This window comes from Apium graveolens, chromosome 2 (assembly GCF_009905375.1).
Source record: "Apium graveolens cultivar Ventura chromosome 2, ASM990537v1, whole genome shotgun sequence".
Taxonomy (NCBI): domain Eukaryota; kingdom Viridiplantae; phylum Streptophyta; class Magnoliopsida; order Apiales; family Apiaceae; genus Apium; species Apium graveolens.
The window spans coordinates 139,915,487-139,926,867 of record NC_133648.1 but is presented as its reverse complement, the minus strand read 5'-3'; positions in this window follow the sequence as shown (position 1 = coordinate 139,926,867).

The following is an 11,381-nucleotide window of genomic DNA, read 5'->3' as shown; positions in this document are numbered from 1 at the left end:
AGGAGTTCCTAGAGTAGATGCAGCCAAATGCTCTAAATATGCAATCCTATGTTTGCAAGAGGCAGTGAGACTCTCTAGTGCTCCTACTTTTCTTTAATCTCATTAATTTCTTCCCTTAACCCTCTTAAGTTCAAGTTTTTAGTTCATGAAACATGGTTTTGACAGACTCAAACTTAGACAGAAACACTTCTTCCTCTCTAGTGAATTGAGAATAACTGTGGGAGTTGCCTCTTGAGGCTCACAGTGCATCAGGGGCACTTGTGGCCTAATGTGTTCATTATTGATTTGAGAATCAGCAAGATTATAAATGCTTCAGGCATGTTAATGTTTCAAAGTGCAAAGAAAGATGAGATTAGCATACCATAAGGCATATAATCTAGAAGATGTGCATTGATCATGTTTAGAAGAATAACATAAGATATGCTGAAATGGATTTTGTTTGTGCATAAAAGATACATGATTTTCATATTAAAGAAATCAAAGTACTTACATTGATTGGTTTTGGCATACATTTTCCCTAATGATTAGATCACTATGCTGAAAAGTGCCAGTGAAGTGTTTGAAATGAATACCACAGTTAACATCACATAACCATCAGGAATGTCAGATTTACAAAAAGTGCCAAGCATTAGTTAAAATTCAGATTTGTTAAAACAAAGACAGAGAAGATATCCTCACAAGGCAACTCACACAAATGCAAAGGTAAATGCAGTGCCTAGTAATGCTTTTTGTTATCAACACAAATGACCATTTTGTTGACTGATGTAGTGAAATGCAATATGCCATCTACCCCTTTTATGACATTCATGTTATAATAGAACTCTCCCATAAGGTGTATGCAGTAGTGCTTACCTAAGTTATAACAGGAGACCATCCCACCCAGCCCTTCTAATTAAGAATTCCACTTCACCCTTCACATCAACACAAGTACCAGGTTGGACATTTTTGATAAGTTCAAGAAACTTTTGGTGTTTGAAGGGTTTGACAGTTTTGGTGGAGGTGGCTTTGGTGTGTTTATAGCGGTGTTTGTGTTTTATCTTAGGTTAGCTTTTCTGGTGTATACTTTGGCTTGCAAGGGTTTAGGAGGTCTAAGGTTAGGGGATTTAGGGTTTTGATATTTTTTGCTTTGATAAAAGGGATGGTATGGTTTTTATACCCCTTTCTGAATTGTCTTGGAGGGAGGTGTCTTTGTGATAGTGTTTAGGTTATGAGGTTTGAACAGGTTTGAAAGCAGAGGTCTTATGGTGATGAAACTGATTTTTCTCCATATCTTCAAGAAGATATGGGTTTTCAATCAGTGGTCTTGGTTTAGGGTAAAAAGGGTGAGCATTGGGTTCATGTTGCAAGTGAAGTGGATTTATGCAACTAGTGTGTGTGTGAATGCAGCATACAAGATATGCATGGTATTATAACCCATTTAACACAGATGCATAGAGAAAATAGTTTTTTTTTTAAATTAAGATTTTTAGAAACTGTTTACTATGTATGAACAGTGAAACACTTTAATGCATGCATGGTTGGTTACACAAAAATCCAAGTCTTTTATGAGTAGATACTAGGATGATGTATAGGAGAGAATGATGTAATGCAGCACATATACACAGATTCATAAACTATGACAGCGGAGAATAAAGAATGTATTATTCTTTATCTTTGTGTCTACTTTAGAAAACAGCACAGTGAAGAAGTACAAATTTTGGAAACTGTGTGACATAAAGTTGATATCCTAGCTTACTCTATTACACATGAACTGTACTTTTAGTGAAGAAGCATTTAAGGATGAGCTGTGTGTGAAGTGAGTTTGATAGAAGAACTGAATTTCTAATGTAAATAAAATTTGTTACATTTATTTCTCAAGAAATTATGTTATTAATGAGATGCTACCAAGGGAATGTCATGCACATTAAACATATAACATGGCATACACAATCAGTTTTCTATTAATTCAAATAGCATTCAAGGTAATACAACACTCAAATCATTTATATCAGATATAACACTTTAAATGCAGTGAGTTAAAATAAAATGTCACCTTAATTTTCTAAGTGGCCATTAATCACAGCAGTGATCCAGATACAGGATGCTCAAGGCTCCCCTGCCAGGTCTTACTGTGAGGGCAGTGTGTGTTTGTGCAAATATTTACTAATCATTAACCAAAGTTTAAGCTTGCACAAAACTGATTAAGTTGATAAACAAGTCAAATAAGATCAATGAAATTATTATGACATGTTGTTGCAGTAAACAAATAATCCAAACAGCACAGAATTTTTGATGATATTGCATTTATCTTATCACAGGATTCCATAGCACTTAGAAATGATCAAGTGAATGAGCACATATGTACACAGTAGTAAGTAGCTCATAGAGGTGATAGCTATACTGTTTTGACAAACATGATATATCTTATAGAACAGCTCATATTTTGCAAGTAATCAGATAAGCAACATAAACAAAAGTTTATCATTCATCTATACCCTGGATTATTTATACAAAGTATTATTTTGCAGAGTTATTGACACATAATTATTCATACATTTAGCATAGAGAAGCATGACAGAGTCTTTATTCCTAAATTTCATTCAAGATTTATAACTCAGACTTTGCCAAATTTTACCTTAAACTGCATAAGATTCTTTAATCTGTTAAACAATTAATCCATAATAAACTTGATTAATCCAACAGATTATGATTTAGTATAGGTTTTGAATCTTAACAACAAATTTCAAATAGGTTAGCAAACACAGATTTCACAAATATGTATCTATTAAATCAGGCTCTGATTTATTAACCATTAAGCTTTATCATATCTAATTTGCTTCTTAGTGCTTAACAAATAGAGTTCAAACAATTCATTTTAGCAATTCTCAGTTTGTTAAGGCAAGCAGATCAAGTCTCATAGTTAAAAAATCCAGTTATATATTTAGAAGTACACACCATTAGTCAAAACAAGGTACCAATATATATGAAAAAACAAGAATTGGACTGTCAAGCATACAATATTCATGAATCTTATTTCAATTAACCATTTTAATCACAGCAACAAGAATACAGTCGAATTTAAATCAACTGAGTCATAAATACAATAATCAACTCCAATATGACCAACTAACATTAACATGAATCAAAGCATCAATCATAATTCTTATCCAGGGTTCATGTTATAAAAACAAGCAGAATTAAGTTATTAAATCAATTCGACACATATTTTTAGAGAATTAAACAATATAGATTAATGGAATTTAAAGAGAAAGTTTCCAAAATGAACTCACAAACAGTCACAAACTCCATATCAATCATATGATTTTGCAATAATCCGAAACTTAATACTTTTAATTCGAGCAATCAAAAATAAGCTAAATATCATATCATAATTGTATCAACCACATACCATTTACTACATTCATATCAAGAATAAGATATGATTTAATCAAATCATGCTCAATTCAATTTCAGTTGAATTCCCTTAACCATAGATTCAACCAAATGAAACTGAAATAAACAAGAAAAACTCACTGAGCCTATAGTCTGGCCTGACTAATAGGACTTACCTCAGTCGCGGACTAAATCAACTTCCGATTCATCCTTTTTTCGTCGCATGCAGCTGTTGTATCTTCTTCTCCGAGAAGATATCGCAATAACCAGTATTCTCCTGTCATACAACTGAAATCGAGTTAGGTTTTTTACTAAATCAATGATTCAAATAAAAAAATGAGTGTGTATATATATAAAACATCGATTTAATGTCCGATTTGATGATTTTCGTTCAATTTATGTATAAATTGTCAATTTTTATCACCGGAAATCAATTTAATTTCACCAAACCAACCAAGATTATTTATTAATCGTATGTTCCTAACTACGACTAATGCACTGTAAGTATAATATCTGATGAATTTCATCAAGAATCGAAGATAAAGATGAAGAAATCGATTTAGGGTTCTTCGAAAGAGGCGGAGAGAAGAAGAGAGGTGAGAGAGTTTAGAGATTAGGGTTACGAATGAATAGAGTGAGTGTACTGTACAAAACAGTGAATGGTTTATATATTTTGTTGAATGAATGATCAGGATTGATTAGGGTAAGGAATAGACGGTTGAGATTATAAGTTATAAACAGATTTTGGGCTTGTGACAACAAATTGGGCCAAACAGTAAAAAATGGACTGGTTTAATTTTTGATAAATAGTTTTATATTTTATTAAAATATATGGGCTTAGATAGAAGTTTTTGGGCCGGATAAATTTTGATTGGCCCGGTTAAAAGTAATCCAGAAATATATTTGAAAAATATATTTATTAATATAGCTGGATTATTATATATTTATCCTTATATAATTTTTGCTGAATTTATATATATATATATATATAAATATTACAGAAATATATATATATATATATATATATACTAAAATAACATATATTTAGCTATATCTCAAAAAGATGAGACTAAATATATGTGTATATATATATTTAAGAACAAATATATATATGAATAATAATCAGTTTATATAAGAAAGACTTCTAAATATTTATAAATCTCATGGAATAATACATATTCACTCGATTAAGTTTATTTTCCCGGTTAATCTGGGCTATTTAGTTATCTTAACCCGATCAATAAATTCTTTATTGACAAATCTGAGTTTCAGATAAACTTAACAACCTGATCAGGAGAATATCCTTATCGTTGAGACTTCTTTATAATTCTCAAATGTTCTTCATATATTTACCATTATTTCGTAAATTACAGCATTCCTAAATCCAAGCGGAGTTTAGTGAATCTTTCGGAATTTAATGGTTTTGTGAATATGTCAGCGAGATTGATTTCAGTATCAATATGAGTCATTTTTATATCGCCTTTATTGACAAGATCACGTAAGAAATGATGTCTCACATCTATATGTTTAGATCTAGAATCTAATACGGGATTCTTGCTAAGATCAATAGCACTCGTATTATCACATAAGATTGAGATCACATCAAATTTTATATTATATTCAGCTAGTGTTTGCTTCATCCACAGTATTTGATCACAACAATTTGCAGCTGCTATATACTCAGCCTCGGTTGTTGAGATGGATACGGAATTTTGTTTCTTGAAAACCAAGAAACTAAACATCCACCGAGAAACTGACAAGTACCAATAGTACTTTTTCTGTCGACTAAATGCCCGGCATAGTCCGAATCAGAAAAATATACTAAGTCAAATGGTATTCCTTTTGGATACTAAAGATCAACATCGGTGGTTCCTTTAAGATATCTCAATATCCTTTTTACCGCGGATATATGATATTCTTTAGGTGCTACTTGAAACCTAGCACACTTACAAACACTATATTGAATATCGGGACGACTTGCAGTTATATAGAGCAAGCTACCGATCGTTCCTCGATATTTCTTTGTGTCTACGAGAATTCCTTTTGGATCTTCCGTTAATTTATCGGATGTAGACATAGGAGTAGAGATGGGTTTGGCATTATCCATTTCGAATTTTTTCAACATCTCTTTACAATACTTGGATTGAGAGATATGGATGCCTTCATCAGATTGCCTTATTTGCAATCCCAAAAGAAGTTTAATTCTCCCATCATACTCATCTCGAATTCTTTACTCATATTTTCAGAGAATTCTTTACATAGTGCATCATTTGTTGATCCAAAAATGATGCCATCTACGTATATTTGTACGAGCAATATATCATCTTTTTCTTGCCTCGTAAATAAGGTTTTATCGGCCATTCCCATCTTAAATTTATTGTCTAGTAGGAACTTGCTCAACCTTTCGTACCATGCTCTTGAGGCTTGTTTTAAGCCATATAGAGCTTTATATAATTTATAGACATGATCGGGATGTGTTGCATCTTCAAACCCGGGAGGTTGCTTCACATATATTTCCTCTTCTAAAATCCCGTTTAAGAATGCAGATTTCACATCCATTTGATAGACTTTAAAGTTTTTATGACAAGCATAAGACAATAGCATTCTAATTGATTTAATTCTTGCGACCGGTGCATATGTTTCATCAAAGTCTATTCCTTCCATTTGGGTATATCCTTGTGCAAATAATCTTGCTTTATTTCGAACTACCATTCCATTCTCGTCTAATTTATTTCGAAATACCCATTTTTTACCAATTATGGAAGTTTCATGAGGCTTAGGGACAAGTTCCCACACTTTACTACGAGTAAATTGGAGCAATTCATCTTGCATAGCAAAAATCCAATCCTCGTCTAATAAAGCCTCTTTCGCGTCTTAGGTTCTATTTGAGATAGAAAAACAAGATGATTCACAACGTTTTGAACTTGTGACCGCGTTTGAACTCCCTTCCTTAAGTCTCCAAGCACACTATCTAATGGATGACTTTTTATAGTGGGAATTGCTTGAGGAAGTTCATCTTCCTTTTCTTCCAATTCTAATGGATTTTTATGTACGGGAGTCCCTAGATCCATATTTTTGAATTGTCGAATAACCTTTTCAATATCATCTTGTTCAACATTTTCTTGGTCAACAAGATCTTTATATTTCGCCGGTGGTTTACTTTCATCAAAAGCGACATTCATAGATTCTTCCACCACAAGCGATTTGAGGTTAAACACTCGGTAAGCTTTACTATTGTTCGAGTATCCAAGAAATATACCTTCGTTTGATTTAGGATCAAACTTTGTAAGGTACTCTTTTGAATTTAATATGAAGCACTTGCTTCCGAATACTCGCAAGTAGCTTAGTTTTGGAGGTTTGCCAAAATATAACTCGTAAGGAGTCTTTTGTTTTATAGGTCGTAGCAAAACCCGATTAAGAATATGGCAAGCGGTTGACATAGCCTCGGCCCAAATTTATTTAGGTCGACGATATTCATTTAGCATTGTGCTAGCCATTTCTTGGAGTGTTCTATTTTTCCGTTCAACTACTCCGTTGGATTGAGGAGTGTATGGAGCGGAAAAAATTATGTGTGATGCCATGTTCATCACAAAAGTTGGTGAAACTTGAATTCTCAAATCCTTTACCATGATCAATCCTTATATAGACTATGGTTTTATTTTGTTGATTTTAAATCCTTTTACATAAGGATGAGAAGGATTCAAAAGCATCACTTTTGGCTTTGAGAAATTCAGTCCATGTGAATCGTGAATAATCATCCACAACTACCAACATATATGAGCAACCTCCTAGACTTTGTATTGGAACCAGACCAATAAGATCCATATGTAGTAGCTCGAGAGGTCTCGAGGTAGATACCATAAACTTTGCTTTATGAGAAGCTCGAATTTTTTTACCAACTTCGCAAGCTTCAGAAGTATGATCTTTATGATAGTTTAGTTTTGGTATAACTCGAACATGGTCTTTAGTTGATATATTCTTAATCAACTTCATGTTGGCATGTCCTAATCTTCGATGCCATAGCCATGGATCATCATTTATAGTGATTAGGCACACGTTCACTTGTTTGCTCATGTCACATGTATAAACATTTTTATTTCTAGGGCAAGTGAGAACCAACTGTCCAAATTTATCTAATATAGAACAATGAGTAGTGTAGAAAATTACCTTGTAATCATTGTCGCATAGTTGACTGATGGAGAGAAGATTGTACCTTAACCCAGTGACCAATTGAACGTCGGAAAATTTAACTTTCCCATTTCCGATATCTCCGATGCCGATAATGTTTCCTTTACTACTATCACCATATGTTACGCTCCCCGCGGCAAAACCTTTTTAATATTGTTCAAGAGTGACTTATTACCGGTCATATGTCTTGAACATCCACTATCAAGGTACCATATGTCTTGTTTCGCGGCAAGACAAACCTACATACATTATTAGTTAAATTTATAGGTACCCCTTTGTCTTGAGGGTCCTGGAGTTAGTACATCATATATAACATTTGATTTATGAAAGAATCTAGGCATGGTATAATCATCATTAGGCATATAAATATTTCTAGATGCATAAGGCCTAGTTTGAGGTTGATAATACCTAGAGCTATCATGAAATCTTGATGGAGCATGATAAACGTTATATTTATTATTAGTATGGTAAGTAGCATAAGCATTTCTACTAAAAGGTTTTTGTCTTCTAAATGCATTACCATTTACATGATATTGTGTGTTTCTATTTTGACCCATAGTTGGTTGATGAGACCATTGTTGCCTTGGATTCTTATATTCCATATTTTTATGAGGCATACGTTTATCATCTTTCTTGTATGATTTCTTGCGAATCCATACATGCTTCCCCTTAACTTCACCATTCTTGAATTTGCAATATTGAATGGTATGTCCCATTTTATTGCAATAAGAACATTTATAAGATGGTGATTCGGGTGAAGTCTTTATTGGTGATACAAATCTCCGAGTATTTCCTTTAGGAGAAGAGTTCTTATTATATCCCAAACCTTCATGATTATATGAGGTTTTTGTATGCACCATTTGATCCAACATCTTATTGCCTTTTGTAAATCTTTGAATGACTTCTTCAAGATTTTCATTTTCTTTCTTTAAGGCATCAATCTTGTTGTTAAGGATTCTTTCTTGATCCTTAATTTGAGCTATGAGTTTATAATTTTCTTCTTTTAGCCTTAGAGCTTCACATTTAAGCTCATTGGTTTCTAATAGCTCATTTTCTTTATCAAATTTTTTTTATAAGATGTTTCTATATCTTGAACATTTGATTCATTTAGAATCTTTAAGTTCAATAGATCAACATGAAGTTTACAAATATTAACATTCAGTTGTATCTTTTCACATTCCATCTCTTCGTCTTTGAGAATTAATGATATATTCTCTGTTTCAAGGTTGATTATATTTTCTTAAAGTTTATTTACTTCAACCTTGATGAGATGGTTTTGATCTTTTAGAGATATAATCTATTTTTCATCTTGGACTCTTAAGTCTATCATCCGAGTATACACTTTATTTTGAGTATGATGTATTTCTTCTATTTTCATTTTCTCGGACCATACTAAGTGAAGCCTTTGATCAACATCTTTGTATTTACTTTTATATTCTACCACAAGTCCAATTAAATCATGCTTATTCATGTCCATAAGTGATAAATTAGATTCATCCAATAATGATTTAATTGAGACGTAGTTAGATGTTATCTCTTCATTTGTAGAGGAGATTTCCCTAGATGTAGTTTCTTCTCTGAGAGCCATCAAGCATAGATTCACCACTTCTTCACTAGCTTCCGGAGCTTCTTCATCTTCACTTAGATCCCAACCATTTTCGGCCACGAGACTTCGTCCCTTTGAAAGTTTAGGACATTCTCTTTTATAATGACCGGGTTGTTTACACTCGAAACATACATCTTGTGTTTCCTTCGGAGATGGATCTTTAGGTTTTGGAGGAGTGTAAATAGGATGGTTTGTAGAGGCATTGGCATTACTATAGGTATTTATATTTGATTGCCTTTGCCTTTATTGTAACTCGTTGACGGATAATTACTCTTATAGTTGGAAGAATAATTTTGAGAGTAATTTGGCCTTCCGTTAGAGTTAAAAACTCTTTGTTGATTATTTGATTTTAGGAAGCCTTTTCCGTATCTTTGAGCTTTTCTTTGAAGCACACGACGAAGTTGTCTCGTGAGTAGAGCAATTTCACTCTCATCGAGATTTTGGAGTTCCTCGTTTAACTCCTCGTCATTTTCATCTTCATCAATTAATATGGCCTTTAGAACCATATTTTTCTTTTTATCCTCCACCTTTGGAGCAACCTTTTCCGGAACATTATCTTCTTCGTAAGCACGAAGATTTCCGAATAGGTTATCAATCTTATACTTATTTAAGTTGTTCATCTCTTTTATAGTAGTGACTTTAACCTTCCAACTAGGAGGTAGAGATTTGAGCACCCTTCTATTCTTTTCATTTTGAGTATAATTCTTTCCAAGTTGAGATAACTCATCGATAATATGAGTGAATCTTGTTTCCATATCGATGATATTTTCTCCTTCTTGGAGTTTAAAGTTCTCGTATTCTTGGATCAATGTATCCATCCGAGAGTTTTTTATATCAGTGGTTCCTTCATAGGTTACCACTAATTTGTTCCACATTTCTTGTGCCGACTTGCAATTATTTACTCTTTTATATTCTTTTTCTGCAAGTGCACTTGTGAGAACCATTTCCGCCTTTGCGGCTATATTATTGTGGCTTCTTCCTCTAAGTTGTATTTACTAACCTTCTTTTCGACGATGATGTCATCAATAGTTTTGGTAGGAATGCGAACACCGTCTTCGATAGCCATCCAAACTTTGACTCCTTGAGATCTATTATAAATGCGAAACCTCGTTTTCCATGTTGCAAAGTTGGTGACATCAAATAGGGGAGGTCGTGAGCTAGATAGACCTTCACCACATCCAACGGGATTAATATACGCCATTCCAGATCACTTTTTGTTGTGCCTGTAAATCTGCAAATCACTTAACAAACACGTTAAAAAGCACAGCTCTGATACCAATTGTAAGGTCCCGTAAGAGGCTATTTTAATCTAGAAGGGGGGTTGAATAGCTTAATTACCAATTTAAAAATTGTCGTGGTATTTTAAAAATATTTTATCCCTTTTCAAAACTTTACCGAGTGGTTATGCAGTTTATATGTGCGGAAGATAAAGTGCAAGGAAATAAAATACCACACGGTGATTTTATCCTGGTTCGTGATGGCGCAATCTCTAATAGATTCGCTCACCCCTACTCCAGTCCCCGAGCTCCTCTCCCGGACTCGAGATTTTCCCTTATAATAAACTCGCTCCTTTGGTAGGCGGAGAAGCCTTTACACCCTTTACAAGTATTTGTCTTGGTGCGTAACACAAGGGTCAGCACCTCAAAATAAATGTAATACCTACACAACTTATCTTAGACAATAACTCCCCGCCATTTATTCAAAGTTGTTGTAGAGCCTTTGTGTGGACTTGGCTTCCTTAGTTTTGTCGGTCTTGGATCTTAGTGATCCAGTCTTGGGTCTTTCCTCTTCTTCACGGTGCGAACACTACTAACTCCCTGTTAGTACGTCTAGGACTTGGGTCTTAGAACGAGAATCACCTCACGTCACTTCACCTCACTACAAAACTAATAAGACAATCCACGAAACAAAAAAGTAGGAAAAGATTTGTTTTGAACTAGTATGTTACTGTACTAGCCCACAAGTAGTATAATATCCAAATAATAATATTAAAACTAATTAGTTATACTTGACTTAGAATAATACAAGATGGTCAAGTATATTTATAATTACTCCTTTATAGATTTAGTAAAGTTGTGGAGTAATATGAGAAGTCCCTTTTTATATTAAGCACTTATGGCTTATGACTTCTTTCGTATTCTTCTTCTTTCAATTAATTATTTATGGATCGAAGAATACTTTAATTACAACCTCGGAGTTGTAATTTTACCTTTAA